The sequence below is a fragment of the Crocodylus porosus genome, unplaced genomic scaffold (genome assembly GCF_001723895.1).
Source record: "Crocodylus porosus isolate Cpor-Errol unplaced genomic scaffold, CroPor_comp1, whole genome shotgun sequence".
NCBI classification, from domain to species: Eukaryota; Metazoa; Chordata; order Crocodylia; family Crocodylidae; genus Crocodylus; species Crocodylus porosus.
The window spans coordinates 111,370,552-111,393,323 of NW_017728947.1; the positions used below are offsets into that span (position 1 = coordinate 111,370,552).

Here is a 22,772-nt window from a genome sequence, read left to right on the forward strand (position 1 = left end):
GCCCCCTGCCCCGCCCCACCCGGGAGAAGCAGCGGGCGGAAGTGGCACCGCCGGGGGAAGGTCGCTGCCCGCGTGGGCGCACGGGTGCGTGCCGAATAGGAGAGTCACCTCTGCGCAGAAGGACGTGGCGAGGTGACTCGGAGCCCTGTGGCTGCCCCAGGAAAGGCCGGGGCTGGCGGCCCGAGGGAGGGAGTCTGCTCGGGCTGGGTCCCGGGACGGGACTACGGCGCGACTCGTGCCCAGAGCCACGCGGGCCCTGGAGAGCAAGCCCGGTGGCTCCCAAGGGGCTGGCCGGTTGAAATGAGTGCTCGGAGTGCTTTGCTCCCCTCAGGGCTGAAACGAAGTCCAGGAAACAAGGTCCAAGAGAGACCCTTGTACCTAACTTCAGGGCCATGCGTCCCCTGGGGTGAAATACCCCGGGAGTCGCTGAAATAGCATCTTGCTTCCTTTGCAGCCTGGATCCTTGCGGTGTCGGTCCTGACTGTCGCGACTGAAACCCGTCCCTTCCTGCCTCTGACCGACCGTGGCAGGGGGCTGTTCGGCAGTGCGGGGCAGTGAGAAATGCTCGCAGAGCCTGTGCAAAGAAGAAATCTTACCAGCGTTGCTGAAATTATCCCAGGAAGACACTTTGCGGGTTGATTCGGTGTCACAAGGTAATAACAAGTTTGCAGACTAGATACCAAAAAAAAAAAAAAAAATCACTTTGGCTTTGAGGAATTGCAATGGCAAATCTCTGTTTGATCTCCTTTGGATGATCAGTGCAACGGGCTGTTTTCTGAAAGTGCAGTGGCTTAGTAATAGTGTTCTCTGAAGGGGACGGAGCAGGAAGGATGATTTGCTTCTATTTGTTGCGTGCCAGCTGAACCCCGCTGTCCGGGCTAATGCAGTGCAAACAGTCAGAAGGAAAGCAGTGGGACGATGGGGACAAGGGAGGTGATGATCGCTCTGTAATCAAGTGTAACATCTTCACGAGCTCAGGGGAGGCTATTAATATCCTTGTGTCAATGAAGGAATATTGCACACATGTGCATAGAACGGATTAGCGGGAATCCTCCAAAGCGATTAGCAAACAGTCAGAAATGCAGTTTCAAAGTACAGAGCCAGCAGGTTAGCAAACACGCGGCTCCCGGGGTACAGCAAAGCTCTGTGCCCGTTCGAGGGAGCTCTCCCTGGGCCTGGGCTGAACAAGGACGGAAGACGTGTCCTCGTGGGTTTAAGAGAGAGCAGTCGGGCTGGGATTTGTTTGGGGTTTTTTTTTCCCCATCCCTGTGACGCGCGAGGACCAGCCGTGTTTCCGTCGCGCACGTTCATCTGCGCACGGTGCAGCAGAGTCGCACAATCAAATAGGAGTCCTGCCATGGAGCAGCTACTCCGGCTGCCTGTGAATGAAGGGATCTTGGCAATGGCATGTGTTTAAATCAGAGCAAGATTTTAAGGATGCTCTGCTTAGCTAAGAAAGAAAAGAATTTATTACCGCATTTTTACAGCCGTGGCAAGGACGCCGCAATATTTCCTGGGATGTCGCCCGCTGAAAATAAATGTCAATTCCTATTTATTTAAAAGCTTAAAGCTCTCTAGTTGAGTATGCAAGACAGGGATGACTGAGACATACGCTATCCCCGAGCCTGGCTGACTTGCATATTGATCACTTCGCCATGTACGGCTGTAGGAGTCTCAGCGGGACACGGGCACGTCTTACTAACAGCCCATCTTGAAACCTGTTCCCTCCGGTCAGCAGATCTCGGGTCATCAGCCACATCCCCAGGCCACTAGCAAGGTGCAGCCGCCCCCACCCCATTGCCTGAGAACCTCACAAACACGAGTGAACTTAATCATGTGGAAATGCAAAATGCTTTGCTGAGGGGAAACTGAGGCACGGGAAAGGTCAAGTTGGGCGGGGAGGGGGAGGCTGCAACCTGCAGCCTGCCTGCCACAAGTGCCGTGGGCATCCTCTGTGCGTGGCACATGGGAGGGCATGGAGGGGACGGGCACTGCAGCAGTAGGTAGGGCAGGGAGCAGAAAACAGGGCACAGACCGGGCAGGAGCAAAAAGCAGGTCAGGTAGGAAGCACAGGGAAGGGTGCAGACAGCAGAGCAGCAGATTGGGCAGAGGAAGAGGTTCGGAGGAGCACTCAGGGCGGTGCAGGGCTAGTTTGTGGCACACCTGCCAAAAAGGTCGGTCCCCCCGGGGTTGAGTCTCCCGCCCATCGTGACACGCAAAGCGTGTTTAGCACAGAGCAAACTCGCTTCACTAAGCAGCAGAAGCGTAGCGGACACATGGTGCGCAGACCTACCCCCCGTGCCGGATACCGTAACCCCGGGGAGAAACGTGCTGGAACTTTTCCACCCAGTTCAGTGCCTACCGGGAGCCTGGCGTGTGCCCCCTTCCCCCCGGTTCCACCCCGCTCGCCCCTTCCAGACCGGCTCCCCACCGCCTCGGGGGCAGGCCCTGTAAGAGCACCTGCTGCCTTCGGTCAGCCTGGGAGCGCTGGCTGGTTGTCCCTGCCTCCCCGTAGAGCAGATCTGCTCCCAAAGAAAATCCGGAGTCTCAGCCATGATCGGGCTGGGAAACAAACCCAGGCCAGCTCTCCTGCGTCTGTAATCACAAGGCAGTCTGCCATCTGCTCCTCGTGGCTGAGCCATTAACAAACCCCAGCCTTGCTCCTTGTCTTTCATCTCGCTTATCTCGGTGTTCAAAACACGGCACCTAATTCCTGCAAAAGAGCTGGCCCTGACACTGGGGGCCTTGGTGGTGTTCTGAGAGGTCGCCTGAAAGCGTCTCTAGCTGTTTGCGTTTCCAGGAAGCAGCTACTACTGCAGGAGTGTTTCCAGTTTCATTCAAGAACAAGGTCCCTGGGTTCCCAGCCTGCTCAATAAATCCCTGAGTTCAGGCCATTTAGCGCTAAATGCTAAAATGACTAGGAAGGGGCACCTTTGACTCTCCTAATGCGTGAGACATGGTGCAGCCGCATCTGTCGGCTCAAGGCTAGAGCTAGGCGCCTCGTCTCTCGCTGACGTGTGCGGCAATTAGAGGGTTGATGCTTGTTAACATTAATGGGAAAGGGATGCAGCTCCTCGGCGTGCGCTGGGAGCAGGTACCCAGAGAGCAGTTGCTGTGAATGGTACGCTGATTTGAGGACCGGGAGGGAGCCCGTGTTGATTCACCGGTGAGATGGCAGCTTTGCTCCCTCTGAATACAAAGCGATTTAAAGTTCAGCCTCCGTCTACACGCAGAGCGCTCACTGGTCAGGATGAACAGGACCAGCCTCGCTGGTGAGATTTGGAGAATGGGCCAAAACCAGTGCTAGCAGGTGCGGCACTGGACGCCAGCGGCATTGCACTTGTCCTGAAATCCGGCCCCGTGCCTTGCCTTGTGGTGTAGCACAGAAGAAGTGCAGCGTGTCGATGATGTAGTTGTCTCCCAGGTGGAGAACCAGAGGCTGTGACTCATGCCACCTTGATGGAGCTGTCACAACGCAAGGAGAGCTGTGTACACAGGAGGCACTGACTCAAGGTGTTTATGTTTAAACAAAGCACCAAGAGGCTGAATCACTGCTGCAGCGCTGCAGCTCGGGGTGGCCACAACCTCCTCAAAGCCTGCCCGAAGCAGGCACAAAACCAGGCGTGTCCAAAAACACCAGCGCAGCTCCCCACTGCACCTCAAAAAGGGCCAGGCTGGTTCCTTTCTTGGGGTTAGCTACACGCAGGTGGGCTGAGGGCTGGTGCTGGTGCAACAGGGTCAGGACGTGCATTTTGTCCGCATTGATTATTGACCTTGAACATCACCAAGGGTCTGAGGCCTGGGCTCAAACCCCTCTGCATAAACCTCTCTGCATCTCCCTCCTACCTGGCTGGGAGTGAAGGCTCATTCTTAACGTCTATTCAATTCTCGGCGCTTCCCATAAGATTAACGCCTGGAGGTAACAATAATTACTGATGGAGGCAAGAGAAATGTTTGTGCCTTTTAGGGACCAGCAGAGAGCACCAGGCCATGTCAAACAGGCGACTGAGACCCCGTAACCTTCAGGCGGTGGGAGTTAGAAACTTTGAAGTACCTCCTGGCCGCTGTGAAAGTCAGACACCAAGAGCTGCCGTTCTCTGGCGTCCTAACACGGGGCCCAGGTTTGGTCACAAACACTTTTCGCATCTTGACACTCAGTCCTACTGAGCCTGTTGACTTCTTAACAGCATCGCTGCCTGCTTGTACGGCCCAGCCGTGTGGCTGGTTACCAGTCCACCCTACTGCTCAGCTCGTGGTTATTTCCCCGATACTGAGCCCTGACTCCTAACCCTGGAGTAATCAGTGGCTGCATCCACACAAGAGGCTGACTGCGCAGTTGTTACTGCGCAGTTGTTTAGCGTTTGCATACCCAAGTACTAAACGACTGCGCAGGAACCGGCGTTACAGTGCAGTAGCGTCCCTGCACGGCTTCCTGCAGTTGCTGACCGTGCAGTAGCTGTGCGGTCACTGTTTGTGCCACACAGCGCTAGTGCGCAATAGTAACGAGCTACCGGGCAGCCAGCATCTCGTGTAGACGGGACCAGCGCTAACTGAATTGCTCCCAGCACCTACTGCTCTAAGTAAACCGGGGCAAACATGCTCAGGTTCAAAAAGAAACCACCACAATAGTTTGCTCGTGATGGCTAAGACATGCGCCACATGTGGCATAATTACGGGAAAGACAGACCCGACTCCTGCAGTCAGACATATCATATTGATAGTGTTTTCAGCACGGAGTCGCTGCTGATAAGTTGAAGAGCCACTTGAAGCAAGGGAGCCACGGGCTGAGTACCCCGGGTTAGGCTAACAAGCATAGCTTCTTGCATTTGTGTAGCAGAAGTGGGATGTGATGAGCTCCCATTGCCAGGTTGCTCTTTGTTACCGGCAGGCTATGGGCAGCGTGCATACGCATCTACAGCCGCATGAGTGTTTTCCACTGCTTCATGTATCGGCTGCGGCACCTCTCTGCAGATGACTTCCTGGATGCCATCTGCCCATGAGATGCATGTGCCAGTGGGACTGTCCCAAGGCCTGGCCCGATCGTTAAGTACACGAGGAAGCATCAAACTCCAAAACCCTGCTCTTCAAGCTCTTGTCTAGCGTTAGGTTTGCTATTTGGCCTGAACCTGACTTAAATGCAGCAGCTCTGGCCTCTCAACCAAAGAAGCCCGGCGTGGTCTGCAAGCTTCACAGTGGCTCCAACAGCCCATTGACTCAGGGCACTTGATCTGGGAGAAAGGGGGTGGCCAAGGCATCCTGATGTCCTCCTAGTGGTCTGGGTCATACAGTCACTCACTTTAGAGCAGCTTTCAGGCTGCTCCCTCAGTTGTGCTTGGGAAGCAGATTGCACTCGCAGGTCCCAGGGTCATGGTAGCACCTTGCTTTCAAGCCACCCTGGTGCCACATCTGGTGCCTGAGTGCCGACCAGGATCTGGGCCACTTTGCCTCTAATAACATGTCATTCATTAGATGGAATATTAGAACATTAAAACGGCACCTGAAATGGTGAGGTTTGTTAGGACTTAACCGCAATGAACCCTTTATTGCCCTCAGTCTGTGCTCCAAGTTCACTGCAGTGTCATGATGGAGGGACAATGACTTCCTCTGCGAGTCAGAAATGGGAGAAGGAACTCGAGTGCCAGTTAGCTACCAAACCAGTCTGCTAGACGAGCCGTTCCAGCACCCAAGGGTGCGATTCGCTCCGGCCCAATAAATCCCTGCGTAGCCAAGCTCTGTGCAGTGTGACTGCAATGCAACGCAATGCAGTTCATCCCCGGACACCAGGGCGCAGGTCTGCAGGGCAGCCCCCCATTGGCTGCTGCCTCAGTCACCGGTCTGCAATAGCGTTTGCATCCCTTGCACCAAGCCAGGAGCTCGTGCAGTTCCACCTGCAGGGTCTCTCCAGGCTCTCGGGGGGGAGTTACGCACAGCGCACTCAGGGCTGCTCCAAGGTGGTCATGATGTCTCCGTTCGGTGAGTGAGGAGCCAATGGATGGCATTGGTTCCTGGCTGCGCTCCTGGCAGTGAAGACCCTATAGGGCACCAGGCAAAGGGGCAAAGGGGCAAAGCACCAATTTCCCTTTGGATTTTTCCACCTGTGCTGTCCCAGAGAGAACATCCTATTGCTGGACCTTCACTTTTAGGCCTTTCTTGCACACAGTCAGGGTTTGTCTCCCTCTGGACCGTCTTGCTAAAGCTGTGTCTGAAGTCCCTGGAAACAGTTTGGTTCTGCTCTTTCTTCTCCCTCGCACGGTTCAACTCCGCACTGCCGGTAGATGAGGCTAAGGATTTGGGAGGTGGTTCACAGGCTTTCCTTGCAGGATTAGCCAGTGGTTACAGCAGCAGCGTGTGGCTTGGGAGGCCTGGGTTCGATTCTGTTTCTGCCACTGGCGGCTTGTGTGACCTTGGCCAAGTCATCTTGTCTTTCTGTGCATGCTCACCTGCAAAGTACGGGGCCTCTCTCTGCGCAGTGGTGCTGGGAGAGTAACTACAGGGTAGATTATACTCAGCTTCTGTTATAAGTAGTGGGGGTGGAGGTGGGCTATATACTGAAGACCCCAATATACAAGATGAGGCCCATCTCCTGGGTGCTCGGTCTTGCCACTCTGTCTAAAGTACGATACATCAGCACTGCTGCTCTCAGGGTGACCTGGCCGAGGCTCATTACATGAAAGCTGTGGCCCAAGTTTAGAGTGGTATTTGCTGCTACAGATGCAAGGGATGCAGCAGTGCGGGTGGGTATATACCTAGGAATGGGGCATCTTCTCCTACCTGGCATACAGTTTGCTTCCCATCAGAGTCACTGAAGACAATGAAAACTAATAAAGCGAGTGGAGCTGATTCTCCATGCTGGTGGCCTAACAAGGCCATAAAATGGGGCAGAAAGCGCTGTCCGGGAACACTCCCTCTGCAAGGGTATTTTTTGCATAATGCAGAGCTGCTGAAATGGTCCCTTCCAGCACGAGGTGGGTGGAGGTCGTGCAGTCCAGCTGGGCTCCGGGTCCAGCAGGGTGTGTAAGGAGCCATTTCTGCAGAGCTTGAGTTAGAGCAGCCTCGTGACTCCTCTGGCTTAAGCTGTTGGCTGAAATGACCTGCCGCAGTCCAGGAACAATCTCCTTGTTTTCCACCGTGCTTGTATGCTGAACACAGCTGGTCTAGCGGGTGGACCCAGCCCCCGTGGGAGGCTTGTATCTGACTAAGGTCTCTCCCTTTGCGGCTCTCCCATTTTCCATGGGTGAGAAAAAGAGCCAATTCTTCCCCTCTCCTAAAGAAGTGGCGACCCCAACACTTCATCTAGCAGTAATGGTGATGGCTTTCCACTCGGATCCGCGGTGCTCATTTAGGGAGCAGGTGCAATCGGTGTTGTTTCCTAGTAGCAGCCTGAGGTTCGTGTTTTGGAATCACAATGCCGGCTGCTCATGTGCTGCAGCAGTGGTTCCCAAGGGACACGCGGTGTGATGCATAAAATGCTGCTTTATCAGTAGCAGATCCAGCCCGCAGAGCCGTGCCATCTGGCCTGCAGGGCACCCCACGGCTTTGGCCATGGGGGAGCAGTGGCACTGTGACTGCTCCCCCCCACCAATTTTTCCAAGCTCCACGTGGCAGGATTGGGCCCTAGCCACGCTGGCCCTGTGCAGTGGTATCAAGCCCACAGACTGGCCCACGGACCAACCCAGTACTGCTCATCCAGCTCCCGGGGCCAAAAGTTTGGGCACCACTGCATAAGCGTTGCCTATCTCACTGTGTAATGTCTTAGCCTTTTGGCTAAGATCAAGCATAGGTACCTTGTTGGGTGTAAGAGTAAAGCATGCTGCCAATCTTGGCGCAGAAGAAAAGGGTGCCCTGGGTGTCAAGAGTTTGGGAGACATGATCACAGATTCAGGAGTGATGCCTCTGGGCCCTAATTTGGTGGTAGCAACCAATTCCTGAATTTCTTCTGCTGGCCTGCATTTTAAATGCCCCCAGAAATCTGACGCGGAGGCAGAGAAGTTCAGCTGGAGAACAGGAACACCGGGAGTGGGATCTGACCCCGCGGGCATTTTCAAAGGAGCTGTACTCTGAAGCACAGTGTTTTGAGGCAGAAAGACTCCCCCCCCGCCATCCCCAAACCTGCACCCAGACAGATGCACGTGTATCTCTATTGCCCTTTTAATAGCGGCCCACACTTTTCCAACACTGAACCGATCACAGGACCATGGTGCCTCTTTTATTGCCTAGTTCAATGCAAAGGGGCTGCTAGAGCTTGTACTTCGCAGTCTCGCGATGAGAGAAAGCTCTGTGCCACCCCTGCCCTTCCCCAAGACCACCTGGCACAAGGGGTTTTCCTGCACTGCAGCTAGTCCTGGCTGCCAGAACAGCCCCCTGCGGGCAAGGAAGGGCTGCCCCCATTTCAGTCAGCACAGGGGAAGCACGGAGACGACATAAATCCCTCTGCTACCTCCATATGTGAAGTTCAGTGCTGGTGTGGCCATGACTCCGGTCCTTGTGTCCATTGAAACATTTTGGCTCCAGTCCTGCTGCCACGAAGGCAATGGCACAACATCCATTGACAGCCCGTGGATTGGGGGTCCAGCCTTTCGTCATATACAGCTAAGAGTATGCAGCTGGCACCGTGCCCCTCTCCTCGCTGGGGGCGCGTGCGCTCTGTGAAGGAGCGTGCCCGTGCTCCCGCAGGGATCCCCTGCACCCTAGAGGATCAGGCGAGATGGAAGTGTTAATAAGCTCCTACTTTCGAGGCGCTAGAGGTTAGCGTGGTACTGGAGCACACGTAGAGATGGGCCCAGCAACAGAGCCAGGTCTCATCCTGCGCTCGGCTCTTCTGTCCTCAGCGCCCTGAAACAAAGCAGGGATCCGCACACCCAGAGCTTTGTGGCCCAGATCCACTTCCCTGCTCATTCATAATCCCCAGCAGGAATATTCTTTCTATGCAGCGCAAATCTGAGTCACCTAGAAATAAGACGCCAAGGGAAAGCATGGGCGAATGTGGCCACTACAGCGCAACCCTGCAAGCCCTTTGTTTTCTGTGCTAGCAGCACCATCTAGCGCATGGCTTTGTAATGGCTCGCCGCTGAAGTCACGCCAGCCCTTCGCTGGCCAGGAAGAGAGGGAACGTGCTCTTGTGCAAAGCGAATCGCGAGTTTCAAACTGCAGCTGGAGACAACTGCAGACCTCCCCGTCCAAACTCACTGCTTTTCTTGCACTAGCACCGCCCGCATCAATTAAGGGCGCTGCCCGTTTGTACTAGCTCTTAGTGCGATGGGATTTTTGCTCACCTTTACATCTGACATTTGGAGAGTAAACTCCTTGGGAAAGAGGCCTTGGTGTCCTTGCAGGTCTGCAAATTGTCTAGCACCTCTAGGTGAGAGTAAACCTGATCATTTGCCAGTCGAGTCCCAGAGGAGGCGTCCCCAGATTTTAGGCGCATCTTTTCATTGACAATATTGAAAACGTTGATTTGTCCGATTGTTGCTCACACTCTTTATTATTATCTGGTTTGCACAGCTGCTCCAGACAGGGTAGTGACAAATACATTAACAACGTCGAAAGTAGCCTACTTTAAGAGAAAATATGCAGAAGAAGAACATTTACATCAAGATTACCATGAGTACTGTCCAAAAGTGAGTACGCTTCTTCTCTCCCGTCGTCTTTGTCCTCGCTCGGAAAGTGCAATCCGCTCGCTCGCTCGCTCCTCTTCCTCAGTTCAAAAGCCCTAATGCTTGTTTTCACTTCCCCAGCACCTGATATTACCCGAGGACCGGACTTGCATCCTAAAACTATCTCTGCAGAAGCTTCGATTCCTTGAGGATCCCGAAACGTACCTGCGCAGGTCTGTGCTAATTAACAATTTGTTGAGGAAGATCCACTTAGAGACCGAGAGGGAGAGCTATGAATACTTTAAGGAGGCACCTTGTTGTCGGACGGCTTACTCTGATGCACGAAAACGGCTGAAGTTTATGGTACAGGAATGCTGTTCTCCGTCACTCTATTATGAAGAGCTGCATTCATATCATATTGTGCCTTATTCGCCAGAGAACGCCATTTATGGAATGGGCTATACAAGCAGCCACTTGGAGCAAAATTCTCAACTGCTTATTTATAAAATGAATTAAAGTAGCTGTTAGATCCACTGATGTTTTGTTTCTGAATGTGTGAACTGCTTATTAACATGCTCAGATGAGGCACTAATTGCAAACACGCTTGTGATCAAAGATGGGACGCACACAGAGCTGAATGGAGGCCACTTTGAGTCATACTCTCCAGTGATCGGTGTGAAGCCCTTGATTATAAAGCCCCTTCACACGCAGGCAGGCAGCTGGTGCAATGCAAAGGTTTTTGTAAGCAGAGACCTTATCTGCAACGTGTATTATAGAAACGGGGCTCCGGTTAAGTTGTCAATGTGTAGATACAGATATTTGAATCACTTTGCATTTAAATGGTGCCATCCCAGGTGGAAGGTAAAGCTGAAAGCGGCAGATGAGTCTGACAAGGAGGAGTGAGCGGGAAGAGCTCTTTATGGGAAGGGGTGAGGAGGTGAGGTTTTTCTTTGAAGGAATTGGTGCCAAAGGAAAGGCCCTTTCAGTTCAGATCTTGCAGAGAAGTGACATGACTCAACTGCTGCTTAAAGAAGCTCTGCAATGAGGTTGGTGAGGGCTTGGGGGGGTTTATAACTGATCCACCAAATGGCACTCGCATTTGCTTGCTTGCTTTCTCAGTTGGCACTGAGTTTGCTATTTTACAGTAAAGCTCAGCCGCTCAGACGAAAGACGCTTTCCTCATCCAAGTTGTCAGTGTTTTCTAAATGTGATCTGCCTCCCCTTCTTCTGGTTGTCTGCCTCCAACTCAACTATGGTTTGTGTGCGACATCACTATGTGGCCATGCGGCTTGGGATGTGATCAGTGTTAGTACCGAGACAGTTTGAGTTGCTTTTTTTTTAAGGTTATATGATTTTATTTATTTATAAATTTTTTTTTTGGTTGGGGGGGAAGCCTACATTGGAAAATTAATATAGTGGACAGATGTTACTAAAACCTAAGAGGTCTTTGATGCAAGGTGAGCCTACTCTACATTTGTAGTAGCATTTGAGGTTGAGTGAGAAGTCTGGTTTTAGGGTTCTTTTGGAACTACCTTTATCTCTATATAATCTCACAAGCATGTTCACGGAGAGACATTTCGCAAATTGATCACTAGTACAAGGAAGTTTTATAGCTGCTCAAACGACGTTCTAAAAATACCAAAGAGGAGAAAACGATGCTAAAGTAAATGGAGTCAAAAGCAGGGATTATATACTATGCCCCGAGACAAAGTTATTAATGAGCCAGTAAATGACACCGTTACCAATATATCCGTCATTCATTCAAGAATGATGTGCAACATAGACGTGCTGAACAAATAACGGTGTCTGATCCAAAGCCCATTGAAATCAGTGACCTATTGGCTTACAGTGAAAGAACCAACTTTGCATGGCGGCTTATGGTCACAGATGATGATACCATAAGACGCTCTCATGCTGGAGATGTATCGACACCTCCCAATTTTGTCTGAAAGCTTTTTCTTATGCAAATTTGACGGATGACATTTTTGAAGCATTGTACAGTATGAACAAATTGTTTTAAAAAATGCTTGCTACAGCTGTACTTAGTATAAAACCAAGACTCCTCCTGTAACCCTACTCTAAGATGCCTTGTTCTTCTAAATTGCACACGCAGTGGCTGCTGTTGGGTCTGCGTTGACAGTACAATAAAAAGCAGGGAAGAGCTGAACGTGCAAGGAGCAAAGTGAGTAGAAGGTGACAGGTCACTAGATGCCTCTGTTGGTTTTGGGAACAGGAAGAGAAAAAGAGCTAGGAGCGTTGAGAGGTTTTAGTCACATTTTTCAAAGACCTAAATTAAAATATATATATTATTCCCCAATTTAAAGCCTACCGCTCTGTGAAATATTGTTTTGCTAACTCACATAGTGAGAGCTCAGTCGATATGCAGAAAGGGGACACTACTGTTTCTAAAGTGAACTTAGTAACTGCAAATTCTGAGTCTGGCAGAAGCCACCTTAATTTTTCTTGGAGGCCAAATTTCTCTATTTGCTTCTGAGGCGGAGTCACATTATTTGCAGGCTATATCCCAAATCCAGTGGAAATCAGCATTGCTCCATGGAGGGTAGCTCCTTGGCCTTCTGTTGGTCCCACTCCCGTGGCTTTCACTGGAGTTACGCCAACCAAAAAACTGGTCCAAACTTTGCAACAGCTCGTCACATGTAAACCAAGGTGTTTTGAAAAGCCATCCAGTAAGAGCTGCCACATCTCTCTGAACGAGAGAAATTGAAAAGGGCCAGGCTAATTTGGAGAGAGGACTGCCGTTATCTTATGTGCATAACAGCCTTAATACTCCAAGGAAAAACTGAGAGTGAAGCACTTCTGCTGTCAAATTTGTGGGCTGAGTTGTATGAGCAGCGCTGTTAAAAGGGCCATCATCGCTCGGAGTCGGAGAGCTCTCTTATCTCTGATACATCACATATCATCTATGCACTTAGAGGTCGGGCAGGGGGCATTAGAGGACTCCCTCATATTGGTATGTGTCAATGGGAAATTATTACAGCCTTCTGGTTTTTCAAAATATGTAATTTTCTGCTCTAAAGTACTGGCATTTATGCACTTTTTTCTTTGTGTCCATTTTCAGTTGAATTCATAATGATCAAATTACTGTACGGCATGCTAAGTAACCTTTTCCTCAGTCGCTGATGATGACACCCACTTTATTATATGTGCACTATAATTCTGCTCTGAACGACAAGACTCATTACACTTCACAGATAATCAAGCTGGATTTAGCTTTTGACCTTTGTTAGGACAATTATGGTTGTTGAAGTTTATCTTTTGAAAGCTAATTTCCTTGTCTAAGGAGAGAAATGATTGCTTTGTTAACTGTCGAAAACTTATTTGAGATGATGCTTCATGAGATGTTGTCACTGAAAGCACCTTATTGAAAGGCTGGCAAGGAAAATATTCTGGATGGGTCTCAGGTAACTAACTGCTTGAAGTTTTCATAGAGCAAAGGTTTGATTTTCCCAGGTCAGACACAAGATAGGATTTGCATCAAAGTTTTGTCCCTCTCTCCCTTTTTTCCTCAACCAAAATGTAATAGTTTAGTGAAAATAGTATTGCTGAAATGCAGAGGAGCAGCAAGTAGTGTTGCCACCGCTCCCCTGCTGCCAAATTTCCAGACCCATGGGGAAGCCAAATGACCTGGCTGTAGGGACTGGGTCGGGCCTGCAGGCTGGAGACTAGTGATAATTCAATATTCAGTTGCGAAGCCACCATTTACTACCATAATACAGACACATAAAGTAATGTTTGTTTGATGACACCTTTCAGGATGTATAGTTTAACTTCCGTACAAAGTTTCTGGCATTTGTTGAGTTAGCCCCCCTCGCTAGACTGTAGTAATTTAAAAAAAAAGTCCTTAGATGATTTTAGAGCTACAATGTACCCATATATGTGCAGGCTATGTTTTTGCTGGGTGTAAAGAAAATCCTTTCTTCACAACCAGTTATCTTGGAGAATTTTTCAGCAGAGCATATTACACCTCAGAGAGAATATGAATTCGGAGCCTGACTGGGACAAATTTGGTAATGTCACTTGATCATCTTGAACACGACTGGCTTGTGAAGTACTAATTTGCACCTCAGTTTTGTATTTTATATAGAAACACGCTTGGGTCTGTAAAATGAATGTGTAAATTATTTTACGTTTTCCTTGTGCCACTTTTCCTAATTGGCCGTTATACATAAGGATTGATCTCGAAAGTAATTACTACCAGGTGTGTTGTGTGTTGCTCTGTTGTCTCATTACAGCGCCTGAAAGGGCAAATCTCGTGGCGTGTACATGCACCACAATGAAACTGCGCTTAGTCGTGTTTGTAGGATCAAGCTCATATAGTTATCATCCTCCAGGGGCAGAGCATGCAGTTAAATGACAGGGAGCCTACATGCTTCTATAAGACACCTTGCATTTGGAAATCCTATGGCGCAGATCCTGTACACACCTCAAATATGCTTAAGTTTACTCACATGTGTTGTCTCATTAAGTCAATGGAACTACTCATGCTCTTAAAGTTAAGCATGTGCATAAGTATATGTAGGACTGGGCTGATGTACACAGTGGAACTCCTCCTGAATTGCCTCATTATCTGTGAAAGTGATTATTGACCTGCTGCTTGAGTTCTTGACTTCCTATATCTGCACTGTCAATGGACCTTTTGTTTTCAATGAATGCGGTCAGCTGAGTGTATGGAATATTGTGCCTTAAAGTCCCATCATCACACAAACCTTTGTATATGCTCTGTAAATATTCTGTAACCACGACTTAATTGCTAACTTTGTGTATTCTACAAAGATTCAGTTTAATACTTGAGAGTACCTTGAAAAAAACCCCATCATTTAAATGTCACCTAATAGCAAGACTTCAGATTGGAACAATCACAAACCAACGTTTAATGATTCCCTTGGTTTTTTCCCAGTGACATCCTTTGCAATTCATGAAATTCCAATTTTTCCTTTTTATTTTTTCTCTGAATCTTTGAGTTCTGTTTCACCCACAACTTCATGGTGTACACACATCGCTTTCCAAGTTAATCCAGTTATAAATCTGCAAAAAAAGTTGTCTTTCTCATTCAGAGCCCGTATATACTATCTCAGCAGGGAATCACTTGCATATAAGAGCTGGTGCAGGCACTGTTAATATATTGTCATATATTTGATATTAATAATAAAGCATCAAAAATAAACATCATATTTCTATCGAAATGCATGAGCCTGCGTTACATAATGTTAAATATATAGTGATGATCCATCACTTAGATAGTGTAATACTTGTTCTGTAATCAAAAAATGTTTTTAATGTTTCAAATTACTGAAGACCCGACTAAAGGTTTTTATGAGATTGTTTTCTAAAGTGACTAGTAGAAAAAGATTGTATATGTATTTTAAATATCTATATATAATGTGCATGTTTTGTTAATAAAACCATTTCTATTGAAACACCGTGAACTTTCATTAAACAGTCCAAATATACCGGTGTCAACTTAGAAGATGCCAAACACATATATTACTCTTCTCAAGAGGATCTTTTGAACACCTAACTATTTTTTAAAAACGTAGGTCCCAATGCTGTAGATGGGCTTTGGTGGTAGATACACCTGTCTCCCTTCAGCTTTATGGAAGCAACGGATGATTGCTAGTCTTTGCCCAAAGTGATGCAATTCCTGGAACTGAATCATTCATAACTGACCCACGGCTGTTGGGAAACACTGCCGTTTCTTCCTATATATTACATTATTTAAAACCAGATTCTTCACGCTGTTCCATTTGGATGCTGCAGACAGGTCCTAGATTAAAATACATTGGTCAGGAGCTTTTTCTTTTCCTAACCCCAAATTTTGTTTTGGGGGGGGAGGTGGAAATAATTTTGCAGCTTTTAAATTAGAATGCTGCAATGGGGGTTGCCAAAAAAAACCCAAATTATTTAAATGAAAATGGACATTTTTAAATGAAAATGTCATAGATTTCCTAGAAATCTGAAGATAGAAGGAAGCTCCAGAGGCCAGTTTCGGCTTGATCCTATAAAAAGGATTTAAATAGCTGCAAATCAGTGCCAGAGCGAGGAACTGAGGCTCTCCGTACAACGCATAGCAGAACTGGGATCCAAACACCCGCAGGCTGAGCAGGGTTGTGCTTAGAGCCAGCAAACTGGGAATGGCTCTATGTGACAGCTTCACCCCATTCCTCTCCATTATTTAGCGCCTGCCCGTGGGCTGCAACCAGGTATCTCCATCTGCATGGGAGGCAGAGCCGGACTCCCCCTGCAAACCTTCCCAAGACCTGAGCAGTGCAGTGGTCCCTCTTTTGAAGCAGGGCTAGAGGTGGCAGCAAGGGTGGTGCTTGCTCACATTGTATAAAATAACCGTTTATATAATAAGTGGCTTATATAAAAAGTACCCCAGTGTAACACAGAGGTTAAATTCCTGTTACTGGGAAGAGACAGAGGAACAGAGATGAAGGATGAGGTCCCTTTGAGACTAGGACCTGCCAAGCCAGAAGGAGTGAAAACCAGGGAAGGAGAGGCAGCTGGCATCAGCTGTGGACCCAATCCTATGGGAGACTCCTGCGTTAGCCTGACAGGTCATGGGCTGAGCAGCAAAGGGGAAGGGCCTGGAGGTATAAAGACTAGTCCCAGGCAGCAAATGAGGAGAGAGGGGGGAGATCACCCAGCAGTAAGAAAGCAGGGTCCTGGAACAGCTGGTGAGTAGATCTGGAGATCTCAATTGCTGGAGATGGGTGGGTTTTTTCTTTTGAGCCCAGGTGGGTGAAGTTTTGTATTCTGGGCTTTGTTTATGGCCCAGTGGGGAAAAGCTAACCTTTTACTGGTAACAACGGGTGTGCTGGGTGAAGCTATCAGGGGAAATGAGGAAGCTGCGTCGCAGAGTGCCAAGGAGCTGGACTCTACAGTGACTGACCCTGGAGAGGGTGGTGAGCCCACAGCAGAGTAAAGCAGCCTTAGGAGCTGACGGGGTGATGAAGGCAGGGAGCCTGCATGTCTAGCCCAGGGGTTAATCCTTAGGCTTAGTTGAGCTAAAGGCTCTGGGGTTGAGACCTAGGTGGGACTCAAACAGGGATGTCAGGAACAAGGGGGGACCTCCATGGGTAGATGGGCTGAGGCTCTGGGAAGAGGGTCAGACTGCTCCAGTTGGTAATGAAGACTTAAATAGGACAAGGCTGACAAATGACAAGGCCCGGCCTCACCCACCCTTTCCCTTTGGGGGATGAGGCAACCTCTTGGCATCATTTAACAACAAAGCATGGCAGGCGAGTGCAGGACCAGCAGCAGACTGAACCCTGGAGTCCCCTGCCAGTGTTGCCCCTTGCCACACCTGGAAATGAGGGACTGGGTGCAATGCGCACCCTGGTTGCAGGGGTCCAGCTTACCTGTCTTGCTACCAGGTTAAGGCTATTTGGAGTGGGGAATGCTGCAGGGCAGCCTAGCTTGGATGTGGGGGTAGTCTTAGTTCTGGCTCCTACCCCTGGACTGTTCTTGTATTTTTTACACAACCCTTACCTATAATACAGAAACACTCAAGCGTGTGTAGCAGAGCTCTGTACTCTTCCCATCTCAACTGAGTGCCCTAACCACTACGCTAGAGGCAGAGTCCCTCTTGCTTGTTCTCCTTCTGGTCCCCTGAGTCTTGCTTGCTTGCCGTGGTCCAGATTCAGCAGGAGGGATAGAGGATGCCCCTCCACAGACTAGCAATTGGGGCATTCTCTTGGGCAAGGTGGGGTGACTTGGGTTTGAATCTTAGAGGGGCATTGAGGCCTGGCGGAGGGCACTAAGCCATCATATACCACGGAGGAGCAATTGCTACAACCTCCTCCTCTGGCAGCCCTGTTAAAAGAAAGTGAGCACAGCTGTATCTTGAGGAGGCGGGTGGTAGTTATGCTCTGAACTACTGGATCAGGTCTCTCCGGGGGACTCGGCCTGGGATGAGTCTGTGCACAAAGGTGACAGAACTTTTTACAGTCAAACAAGGACATGGTCAATGAACACAGCTGCAGGCCACCTAGGGAGCGAAGATCCCACCCTCTCTGCCCAGCCTGGGGTGGGTATTGGATAGTAGGGGCATCCCTTCCCAGAGGAGATGTGCCATGCTACTCTTGCTGTTTAAGGCCCTACTACAAGGGTGGTGGTAGAGGTGCCCCCTTGGGTAGCTTCACCGCAGGGAGGGAGCGGGCTCGAGGGGAATGTGCTTCTCAGCAGCACTTTCAAGAGTGCCATGGAAGTAGTACAGATACACAGGTGTTTGACTCTCAAGAACGTGCTCCTTGCAAGGGAAGATTTGAACCGAATAAATGCAGCCTCCACAGCCTATCAGCCCCTCTGTTGCATGGGATCGGCAGAGGTCAAGTACCTGGGGGATGCTTGCAACCAGCTCAGCAAGAACAAAGCAACTCTGTGCACAAAGTCTGACTAGCAGGTGGCCTGCCCTGCATGCAGCTAATCTTTGCAGGCCCGCTGCACCAGGGCAATGCTCTTTCTCAGCAGTGAGGGATTGCCACTCCCGGACAGTAGGGTCGTAGAGAAGTAGGGCTGGAAGGGACCTCCTGAGGCTTTTTCTTTGAAGGATTGACAGTCCACAACTTCTTCAAGGAGCCTGTTCCAATGCTTGACCACCATCATAGTCAGAAAGTTCCTCTGTTAGACCTCGAGGCCACTGTTTCTAGTCCTGGTCCCTACAGGTACAAAGAAAAGCTCACTTCTGTCCTCTCTGTACTTGCCCTTTAGGTATCTGAAGACCTGTTATCAACCTTGTCCCCTGCCCACCCCCATCTTTTTTTCTTCAGGCTAAATAACCCTAGCTCATTCAGCCTCTCCTCATCAGACTAGTCTCCCAGGCTCCTCACTTCTGTCACTTTGTGCTGGACTCTTTCCAATCCGTCCACTGCTTTCTTGGTGCAAAGGGCTGCAAACCAGTACCAAACAGAGCGGCAGAATTGCTTCCCTTGTTTTACAAATTACACTTCTGTTAATGCAGCCTAGGATGCTGTTAGCTTTTCTTTCATCAAGAGCACAATCTTGGCTCATTCAGCTTCTGGTCCACTGTAACCCCCAGGCCTCTCTCTGCAGTACTGCAGCCAAGCTAGTCATTTCCCAGTCTGAATCTGTGCATGCGGTTGTAGGTGCAGGACTTTGCACTTGTCCTTGCTGAATCTCATATCCCTGCTTGCAGACCACTTCTCTAGTCTACCCAGGTCATCCTGGATCCTAGCCCTGCCCTCCAGAGCATCTGCAGCTCCACCAACTTCATGGATGTGATCCTCTGTGGCTGTAGAGCCTCAGCAGCAGGAGGAATGGCTACAGCCCAGGGCTGTAATAATGCTTCACTTCATACAGTTCAAAGTTTTAATAATTCAGCTGTTTCTCAGATTAGACTATCCTGGCTCCTTCAATTGTCTAGCTCAAGCCAGCCCAACTGGCAGTCTGTGAGATTAACCTGTAGCCCCTGGTCCAGGCGCTGCTTCCCAGGTCTCCAGGCTCCCCCTTCTGCTTCCTGCCCCTGGGGTGTGGGGCTCCTGTGCAGTTCAAAAGGAGGTGGTGCGGGTGGGCATATGGCCCTCCATCTGGCCTGAGGGTCCTGCAGCCCAAAATTAGACAGCCCTAGTCTCAGCAGCAGAATCAGCTACACTGCCTCTGCTGCTGTTGATCGGTGCAGCCCAGACACCCATGGTGCTTAATAGCACCCAGACCAGAGAGAAGGTATCTCTTTGTTGGACCAAGCTGCAGAGTGGCAGCTGGAGCTCCCCTATAGCTGGTGAGGCACGAATTGCAAACCCATGGGTAGAGTGTGAGAGTCATCAACGTTTTCTAGGAGCTACTAACTTTTCCTATGAACTTTGGATAAACTGTAATGAGCTTCTCTCACTCGGTTGGTCACTAACCGCTTTCAGTTCAGGTCCAGGGAAAGGGGAGAGAAAATGAACTGTTTCTTTCCAGCTCCAAGGAAGAGTTGAGAGAGCAATGAATCCGGGGAAGGAAACAGCAAGGGGGTGGGAGGGAAAAACTAGCCTAACTTCCATTTCTGTTGGCTCATATCATCCATGACTTGAGTAGGGATTTCTGATGATGTCTTTACTGACTCTTCCAGTGCACCTGATCGAATCCGTCACCCTGGTCTTTCTCCTGAAAACACCCTCGCGTGCAGAACTTCCTGGGACAAAGTCTTACAGAGATGAATGAACTCTTAAACAGGACGTTTCTAGGACTGTCGGTAAGCAGAGCTGGAAGCATCTTCATGAGGGCATCTAGCTCATGGCAGGACTATGCCAGCCAAGTGCGTCTAACTTATTTATTCTTGATAACTTCCAAGGATGGAGATGCCACAACTCCTCTAGGCAGCCTGTTTCAGTGCAGGGATACCCTGGTAGTGAGAGCATTCATTATTCCTAATTTCTAACCTGAATTTGGGATGTTGGAATAGCCCCAGGGGGCCCTAGTCACCCCAAACCCAACTTTTGTTTCCCCCTTTAGGCACTGCAAAAATGCAGAATAAAATGGTGGCTTATCCTCCAAGGAGTTAATATCTTTGTGAGAGAAGCTTATATTTCCTTCCTATTTAAGAGGCTGAAATCTGGGTATATTGAGGTGGAGGTTATAATCTGAGCGAGGGAGGCAGCCTGTGTAGTCCTATGCAAGCTGGCTTTAATCACCGGCTCTGCTTCTCGGCTCGGTGAAGCTGGGGCAGCAGGGAGCTTTGTGTAGACAGCGCAATGCAGCCCAGGAGCCTGGTCTTTTGTGGGTAGCTCAGGGCCCCGCTGCTCTGTCTTCACTGCTATCGCTGCCTGAGCTGGCTAAGTCAAAGCCGGCCTGTATGTGGGCACAGTGCAGTGGTTTTGCTCATTCCCATATAAAGTCTGTAGGGCCAGGAATACAAGCCAGGTCTGCACTTCCCCCAGCCAAACTACAGAAGCGACTCTTCTTCTGACCCCGTGTCAACCAAATCCTGTCTGATCCGCAACAGGAGGAAATCTTATGGGACCAGGATGACAGGCAGAGGCTAGGTGTGGGACTCGCCTACCTACAAGGTATGTCAATCATGCAGGGAGAAATGAGCCAGGTTCCTGCTCCAATCTGAAACTGTTCATAAAATGTATTTATGGCAGGTGTTTAATAATTGGATTGATTTCTTCGCCTGTAAGTTATTGTGGATGCAAAGTGCTGCAGCACAGTACATAATACATTATTAGGACACTAACGTGGGTTTAAGTACCATAATGCCTACCAAGCTAATGTGACCCTGCATCACAGAGTGACTGGCTGCTTTGGGTGCCCAGAGCCTCATGCAAGTAATCCCGGCTTCCTACTGACTCTGTGGGGTTGGGGCTTACGTGAAAGCAAAGGGAGTTAGGTGGTTAAATAGCTTCAGAGGGACCAGGTCCTGATTCTTTATAAAGGGCCGTAAGAGCTGGAGAGTAACACAGCCCTGAGCACCCTGGAGTAGGAAGGAAAGAGCTCAGCTACTAGACAGCTCGAGGGCAAAAATGGCTTTTGGAGCAAGATTTTCAAGGCTTCTGTGAGTCTGAGTCTGGAGAGGAGAGAGCCTTTGGGGACTGTGGCCTGCAGTGGGCGGAGGGATTGCTCTGTCTGAGCATTTATTCCAAAATTACTATTTACCCCGTAATCTGACTTCAGGCTAGGGCCCAAAGTAGACCCTGCCTACATTGCAGGCTGTGGTAGAGAATAGAGACCAGAGCCAGTCAGCTCCTGAAACCAGCCTAGCCACAGCAGCATGGAGCTCGGTGTAGGCATGCCCCTCAGCACTGCATGGATCCTCGCCTCTGGGCGTGCGTGGATCTGTTATCCTAAATCAAAATGCAGCTACACGAATGTCTCTGGGGAGACATTTCAATGAGGCTGGGACAGTGTAAACAGGAGGTTGCTCTGGGGAGTTACTGAGAACGACGGCAAGTTGCAGCGATGGCAGGTCAATTATGATGTTTAAATGCCAAGTCTTCCTGGGACTCGGATTTCCCAGGTGAGCTCTTTAAGCCAGTTTTGGAAAACGTAGTCTCTGTTCCTTACTCTTCTCCTATAGAGCCGTGGTCTCCAAACTTTTTTCATCGCGCACCCCATCAGTAAAAAATTTTTGAGCACGTACCCCCAAAATATGTATATTGATTTATTTATAAATGATATATTAGTACTACTGTACTAATATATTATGTACATTATGAAACATACACACAAAATAGAAATTAAATCATCATTGTTTTTACCTTGTAATGTGGCTGATGAAGAGCTCGTACTAGGAGTAGGGGAAGTGTCAGCTCTGCCGTTTTCTTGCTGTTCACTTGTGCTCACATTATTGATATTATCTTCAATCCACGGTTTCTTTGCAGGAAGCTTTTTAAGCCACTTGTCCATGTTGTGAGGCTTAGTTTAGTTAAAACTAGATAATATAATCTGTAAATCCACGTAACTGGGAGCACGTAAACTACAATACGTCGCAATACTCTGAAAGCGAATGAACGCTTCTTCCCTCAGGATACCTTGCGTACCGTACGTGACACATGACCATCTGACATCCGACCAAGTGAGGGTGCCAGTGTCAATTTGTATATTAAATATTAGTAAAGCTTAATTTCTTTCTTATCTTTTTAGATAAAAAATAAATAAAAATACAAGTTCTAATATTTTCCTCGCGCACCCCCTGGGATCATCTCACGCAGCTCTGGGGGAGCGCATACCCCACTTTGGAGACCACTGCTATAGAGGACACTTTGAGATGGAGACAGTTACAGTTAAACCCTGCTGATATCTTTATCAACTTCAAACCTGGATCTGATATGACCCAGACTTGCATCTGGCCAAGAAATAGTAGTGTTGCTAACCTCAGTGCTTGCAGCCTGAACACGCGTGCATTTACAGTGCATGTGAAATGGGGGGAGGACGGAAAAAGAAATGCATTGGGTTACTTCAAAACTTCTTTTTTCCTGAAGCCCTGTTATATACCTAGAAGGGCCTCAGTCCTGCCCTCTGCGTGGACACCTCAATTCTCTCCTGAGGGGTCACAATTAAGCCATTAGGGCTTATATTATTCTGATGCAGGTCTAGAAAGACACAGGCACAGGCGCCCCAATTCTCCCTTGCATGAAGGCACCCTTTACATCATCCTGGCAGGGCTAGTACCTTGGGCGTAAATATAACTAATGTGCACAGTCAAGCTGCAGGAAG

General features: G+C 49.2%; 1 long non-coding RNA gene across 1 annotated transcript; it reads left to right on the forward strand.

Moving 5' to 3' along the window:
• The first annotated feature begins 456 nt into the window (after positions 1-456).
• On the forward strand, positions 457-15,024 carry LOC109320701. Its single transcript, XR_002103846.1, has 3 exons — positions 457-653; positions 9,502-9,617; positions 9,735-15,024. It is a non-coding gene; the product is annotated as an uncharacterized LOC109320701 (long non-coding RNA).
• Positions 15,025-22,772: the final 7,748 nt, after the last annotated feature.